Source organism: Acomys russatus, chromosome 9, assembly GCF_903995435.1.
Source record: "Acomys russatus chromosome 9, mAcoRus1.1, whole genome shotgun sequence".
Taxonomy (NCBI): Eukaryota; Metazoa; Chordata; class Mammalia; order Rodentia; family Muridae; genus Acomys; species Acomys russatus.
The window spans coordinates 57,983,575-57,991,014 of record NC_067145.1 but is presented as its reverse complement, the minus strand read 5'-3'; the positions used below and the strand labels follow the sequence as shown (position 1 = coordinate 57,991,014).

The 7,440-nt window shown below is 42.1% G+C and overlaps 1 pseudogene; it reads left to right on the top strand.

Moving 5' to 3' along the window:
* The first annotated feature begins 483 nt into the window (after window positions 1–483).
* Window positions 484–983, top strand: LOC127194008 (low molecular weight phosphotyrosine protein phosphatase-like; annotated as a pseudogene).
* The last annotated feature ends 6,457 nt before the right edge of the window (window positions 984–7,440 follow it).

The following is a 7,440-nucleotide window of genomic DNA, read 5'->3' as shown; positions in this document are numbered from 1 at the left end:
TAAGTGTTACATATATATCTAACTGCACTGTAACAATTGGTATCACTTTTCATGTTATAGCTAGTCTCATGTTCTTTTAAACCATAGGTTGGATAGGGGTTGTTGATTAACAGCTGTCATGATAAGATAATTTGTTAATCAACCAATGTGAAGAGAAGAGGGCAAGCCAGGCCACATTCTCCTTGGTCAGGGGCACAGGGAGTCATAAAAAGCATGTGTTAGAGGGCTAGTGGCATTTCCAATGGGAAGAAAGAGTGAGGTAGGCTGAGCAGGCCTGGGGTTGGCTGTTTTATGTAACTCTGGCAGGCTCCAGGGCATAGGGATCCTCAATTCTTTGGTACTTCATGACAACTCGGGCAGGAAATAATAGCTAGCCCAGAGCTTGAAGGAGTTTGGGAATAAAGACTGTACATCTGTTGGTTTGGGTACTAGTTGTTTTCTGTGCTACTATGAAATAATCTCGGTCAGAGGCTGCATGGTAAGATGGCAGAGGTTGAGTCCAAGTCAGTGTGTCTCAGTAACATTTGCCGGTCACCCATTGCAGAAGCAGTTTTCAGAAAATTGGTAGCTGATGAAAGTGTTTCAGATAATTGGAGGCTAGACAGTGTGGCTACATCCACCTATGAAGTGGGGAACTCTCCTGACTATCGAGGGCAGAGCTGCACGAGAAAACATGGCATCCCTATGAATCACATTGCATGACAGATTACAAAAGAAGACTTTGCCACGTTTGATTATATACTATGCATGGATGAAAGCAACCTGAGAGATTTGAATAGAAAAAGTAATCAAGTTAAAAACTTCAGAGCTAAAATTGAGCTACTTGGGAGCTATGATCCACAGAAACAGCTCATTATTGAAGATCCCTATTATGGCAATGACTCTGACTTCGAGGTGGTGTACCAGCAATGCCTTAGGTGCTGCAAGGCCTTCCTGGAGAAGACTCCGTAGTTGGCCCAGCCCACCACCATTGGGCAACTCTCTCACCAACGCCATGCAGTCCCTATCCCTGTGTCCCACCTGTCTTTTCAGCTGACTTACTGCATATCATTAAAATAATTATAAGTGAAAATTAAGCATATGTTCAGAAGGATAAAAATACTTGAGTAAGACAGTTTGAGGTGTGGATAAACATTCTTAAACCAACTGAACCTCTCACCTTGCCCTAATGACAAGATAGTGGAACAAGCAAATATGGAATAAAATAAAACCCAATACAGTAAGAATGACCCACAAGGTGCAGGTCGGCCTCTGAGCCCAGCCAGCCCAGGCGCCCTGCTCTGACTTGAGTGTGGGCATGGAGAGCACCCAGGGGTGCTGCTCGCTTGCCTTATACCTCTCTACTCTAGACTCTTATTGTGACAATAGCTCCATCCATAGTGGCCGTCCATGTAACACTGGAGGAGTTTAAACTCAGATTCACTGAGGGCATCAGCTACTTTAGAAAGAGGAGAAGCCGAATGTGATAATGGGATTGCAATTCCAGCAGGCCCTCCTGGGCTGTCCAGTGACACCCTGTCTAAAACACAAGCAAATAATAAAAGATGGGCATGACAGAGTGATAAAATTAACATTTTTATTCTTACTTGGTGTTTGTCTTGGTTTTTGAGCTTTGTTTCTATTTGAGCCACTTTGCCTCTTTAAAAAAAGAAAAAAGGTAAGTGTGCTTAAGTAGTGTATGTGTTTGTAAGTGTTCTTTTATCCACATTTTTAAGTTACAGGCAGGCATAAGTAATTTTATTGCACATTCAAAAGAATGACCTCAAATTTATATAGATCTATGTCAGAAAAGAAGTGAATTAAACTGGGAAGTTATCAAATACATCCAAAATAGAAAAAAAAAAAAAAAAAGAAAGAATCTCTGACAGAGAAAACATAAAGGATGAACGCTAATGAACATTTAAGTCCATGGTTTCAGCCTTTCAGTCCTCATGGCGAAGAAGGCAGGGCAGAGTTCACATCAGCAGCCGCGCGTGATGGCAACCTATCATATTTATGTGACCAAAGAAATAGAGAGAGCAGACAGGAGCCAGGGGTGAGTGTAACATGCACAAGGCTACCCCTAAAGACCTGTTTGCATTAACCACTGCACCACTGTCAACACACACACAGAGAGAGAGAGAGAGAGAGAGAGAGAGAGAGAGAGAGAGAGAGAGAGAGAGAGAGAGAGAGAGAGAGAGAGAGAGAAGAGAGAGAGAGAGAAGAGAGATCCTTCAAAACACCACCACAAGTTGAATACCAAGCATTCAAAACACCAGCCTGTGAGAGACATTTTGAATTCAAACTTGAAGAGTTTGTTTCAGGCAAGTTGACTGCTAACTCCTAGAACTGTCTCACCCTAAAAGGTATGGTCTCTGCAGGGTCAGCAAGGTCCCAAATGTAGATAATTCAAGATATGAGTGATACATACACTATATACATTTAAGAATTAGCAAGAGCCAGCTATTAGTCCACTCTTGGGGTACATACCCAGAGGAAATTTCATCCTACCACAGAGACACTTGGTCAGTTATGTTCCCTGCTGCTATACTCATAATATCTGGGAACTGGAAAAAACCTAGATGTCCCTCAACAGACGAATGAATAAGGAAAACAAGGTAAATTAACACAATGGAATGTTACTCAGCCATTAAAAAAATGAAGTCATGAACTTTGCAGGTAAATGAATGTACTAGGGGAAAAACCATTCTGAGTGAAGTAACCCAGACCCAGAAGACAAATGTGGTATATGAATTCCTTTGTGTGTGGATGTTAGCCATTTACTATTGATAAGGAAGCTTCAGTCAGTATAAACACAGAGGTTGGGTATCAAGTAAGGTGCTGGGGGTCGGGGGCTGGATCTCCCTAGGAAGTGGAAACAGAAGAGATAGTTATGGATGGCCAAACAGTGGACTAGATGGCAAGATAAAGAAAAGAAGGGGAGGGAAGAGGGGGCAAAGGAGGAAATATGGGGAGTTACAGCTAAAACAAAACTAAGGGCCATGTGAGGGGTAGAAACCTAAATAATTTTCAAAAATAGAAAATTATATGTAATAAAACATATTATATTATACCTAAATTAAACTGCCAAATAATGAAGGACAGAGCCCCAACTGGATAGCTCCCATCACCAAAAGAAGCCAATGTACTGAGAATAGTTTACATCTAATTGGATTCTTACCCAAAGGGGTCCCATGGGAGCCCCCAAACAAGGAAGCTCCAACAGCCAAGGCTATTGGTTGCTCTCCACAAATTGTCAGTAAGGCCCTGTTGCTGTGGGCAATACCTACATAGCTCATTGAACACAAAGTTGAGGTGGTGCCTGCCTAGAGCCTTCACCCTACAGACCAATGTTCATGCTACTGGAAAGTGCTCTGCCCACTATCAAAGGAGGAAGGTAAACACCAACCGAGCTACAAACCCTTTGATCTACAATGGTGACCTGGTTGCAAGATACACTGTTACATAATTGTACAAAGCTTGTGGGAGTAACCAACCAATATCTGGTTTGATTTAAGGCCCACTCCTTAAGATGAAACCTTTACCCAAAACTACTCAGATGGCTAATAACTTGAGACTGGATAGTCTAGAGACCTAAGGGGAAAACCAAATATTAACTGTTCTGCTAAAGGAACATACCAATGAAATGACTCTTTTTTAAAAAATATATTTTATTAATTTATTCATATTACATCTCAATTGTTCTGCCATCCCTTGTATCCTCCCATTTCTCCCTTTCTTCCATTTTCCCCTTACTCCTCTCCCCTATGACTGTGACTGAGAGGGACCTCCTCCCCCTATATATGCTCATAGGATATAACGAAGTGACTTTTAATGGCATTCCATTATGTTTATAGACCAGTCCCTTGCTCAGCCATCACCAGAGAAGCTTCCCCTTGAAGCAGATGGGAACAAACACAGAGACCCACAGCCAGACAATGTGCAGAGAAGGGGAGATCTTGGAACCCACAGCCCTAAATGGGATGTCTCCATCGAATCCCTTTAAGGCCCAGGGAACTATGTAGAAGAGGAAGCAGAAAGAGCATAAGAGCCAGAAGGAATGGAAGACACTGAGGAAGTAGGGTTTTCTAAACACAGTGTGACCAATGCCCTTGACTTGTGGAGTCTGTGGAGGCATGCACAGGACTGTACAGGTCTGCACCTTATGGGGTTCCAGTCCTGAGAAAAGGATGGGCCACATGCCCCCATCCCTAACCCAGAAACTAGCTTCAATGGATAACCACTTGCAAATCAAAAATTAGTTTTTTCCAAGGGAGCCTCACTGGAAGAACAAAGCACTTTTACAGGTACCCAACAGTAGATGGCCAACACAAAATGAACTCGATGGTAAAAATCTTTGGAGGTTCTTTATCTCATAACGTTGTGTCAGGACATTTGTTGTTGTTGTTTTGTTGTTTTATTTTTATTTTTTGTTTTATAGGTCTTTTCAGTGTGTATCGTGGCTTCTGGTTTTGTGTCTGTGTGTATCCATATGTGTTTCTAATGTTTTGCTGTCTCTTTTTCTTCTGTTTGTTTGTTTTGTCACATTCTGACTTGTTTGCTTTTGTATTATCTTATTTTATTTTATTGTTATCACTTAGATGCCTGTTTGTTTTCTAATAAGAGACAGAAAAGGTGTGGATACAGATGGAAGAGGATATGGGGAAGAGCTGGGAGAAAGTGGAGGAAGAGATAACATAGTGTATGAAAAATATCTATTTTCAGTTAAAAGACTATAACTTCCTGGAGTTGTTCCTCCTTCTGCTGCTTGGGCTTTGAAGACTGAACTCAGGCTACAAGGTTGGTAGGACACACTTTCGCTGACTGAGTCATCTTGCCAACCCTGATACAAAAATTTAGGCAAGTTCCTGTGATAGCTATGTACGTTCGGACATGACATATTGTGTTGTGTGGATTAAAGTCTTAATTATAATGTGAGCCCATTCCAGCTAGTAAACTGGATTATATAGATGGGGTTTTAGAGCCAAATTACCTCAAGGCAAATGTTTAAGCCCAAAATGGGATCAGGTTTCAAGGAGATGAGATGAGCTGTTATCTAAATGGTTCGCTCAATACTATTTTGTATTAGCACTTTACAGACACATCATGGGAAATATTCCTTTTTCCATACATCTAAAACTCACAAGAAGGAATAGCGTGAAAGCGGAAGGGAGGGAGGAACAGGAGGATACAAGTGATGGGATAACAATTGAGTTGTAATCTGAATAAGTAAATTAAATAAAAAAAGATAAAAAGTAAAATAAAACTCACAAGAAGCTTATGTTTTATTTATTTGTTTGTTTTTATTCAGTTTACATCCCAATTGTAGTCCCCTCCCCCTCTCCTCCTTGTTCCACCCTCCCTCCCTCATCCCACTTCCCCCTTCCCTACCCCTCAGAAAAGAGGACCCCCCCCTCCCGCAAGCCACCCCAGCATATCAAGTCACACCAGGACCTAGCACATCCTCTTCCATGGTGGCCTGGCAAGGCAACCCCACCAGACAGACGTGATTGAGAAGCAGGCGACAAAGTCCGTGTCAGAGACAGTCCCCACTCCCCTTATTACAACTTGTGTTTCTTGAATTCATTATTATCATGGATAAAGCCAGGTGGTGTTGAAATAGGCCCACTGAATACACATTTGCTAAGAAGCATTGTGTCCTCAATGGAGTCCACAGTGTAAGTAAAAACTTTGAAAGCCCAGTCACCAGTTTGTCCGTCTGCCTATTTTACTTTGGCTGAAAGCACAGAGATAATTTATACTCCTGAAGCTATAGTCACCTTGGAAAACAGCAACACCTTCCAAGACAGGCCATCCACCAGAGGACAGCAAGTAGCATGATAGGCCAGTGACACACTGGAGCAGAAGTCATTACCTCCTGACAGCACCTTGTTATCTCAATGGAAAAGACCTCTTTGGACCAGTTAGCAAACCCAAACCAGAGATGGCCGTCAACGTGGCCAGACTTTGACTGGGACCACTTACCTATACATCCATTTTCCTCTATCTTCCCAAATTCCTTCTTTACTAAAGCTCATGGCAGTACCTTGAAGGTATACTTGGGGGTCGCTGGAACTCTTTCTTTGCTCCTTTTCCTACAGAGGTCACATTGGATAAACCTCTCCTCTTTTCACTATGTCTCATTTCTGACATTAGGACAGTGGCTGCTAATAGCCTCTGCATTTGCCCTGAAAATGATGACTATAGCTTAATTGTGCCATAGTAACACAGGGAAGAAACAGTCCTGTGAATTCATCGCGAGGGAAAATTGCACACTTTTCATTACCAGACACTGAGCTCAGAAGTGGCCTTTTGGAATGAACTTAAGCTATCCCAAGAACTTTGAACTGTACAAAGTGATTCACACACAACTTTACAAAGGCACGGTGTCAGGCAGTGTCTATCTCAAAAAAAAGTCACAAATGTCTATCTTTTAGTATTCATTGTACCCGTTAGTTAGCACTTATACTTAAAACCAGAGGTACAAACGGAAGCTACTCTAGTGTACTAAGGTGAAATGACAATAGACTGTATGTTATATGCATAATATATTAGTAGAGCAATTTTAACAGATGGATATCAGTTACCTTAGCTCTGAAAGCCACAGTGCAAGAATTTATCCACATTTAGAGTATGTATGTTTGTGAACAGCTGGCCTCCATTATAAAACTAAATGTTACTGCCTGCTAAAGGTTAAGGCTGAATTCTGGTTTGCACATTACAACATGGACAGTAAGACCTAGCATAGTAAATTGCACACAAAAGAAGGGGCGGGTATTCTCATACTGACGTATTTGTAAACGTTCTCATCAAAAGCATAAGGAGTCACAAACTGAAAACACACAAATTTTAAACCAAAAGAATAATGAGTCACACATTAAAATGTATCCTGATATTTAAAAAAACATCAAAATGTTTAGTTTCCTATTTAGATCCATAACGTAACTCTGCAATTGCATACATTTTGCTATGACTTTACAACGCATCTGTAAAAGATGAGAAGACCAAGTCTGTCTGTGGCAGGGGCACTTTATCCTTAGTCCACCTCTCTGCTCTTTCCTGCCTTCCTGGCCCAGCACAGACATCAGTGACCGATGCCTGCTCTACATCATGAGTGCCATGTGGGCAGAGACTCTGGTGGTGTGTTATTCAGCCGGCTTCCCCGTTCCTTCACAGGGTACAGCAGCATGGTAACAAACACTTGTCAATAGCTGCCTATCTACCTAACAGTGCTGCTAGTGCAATGGTTGCAAAAACTGACCAGAGATTTACCATTCAGGGAAACTCGGTCTGTTTCCAGCAAAAGCTTCAAGACTGGGTGTGTGCCTCTGTGTGTGCGCCTGTGTGTGTGTGCCTCTGTGTGTGTGTGCCTCTGTGTGTGTGTGCCTCTGTGTGTGTGCCTCTGTGTGTGTGTGCCTCTGTGTGTGTGTGCCTCTGTGTGTGTGCCTCTGTGTGTGTGCC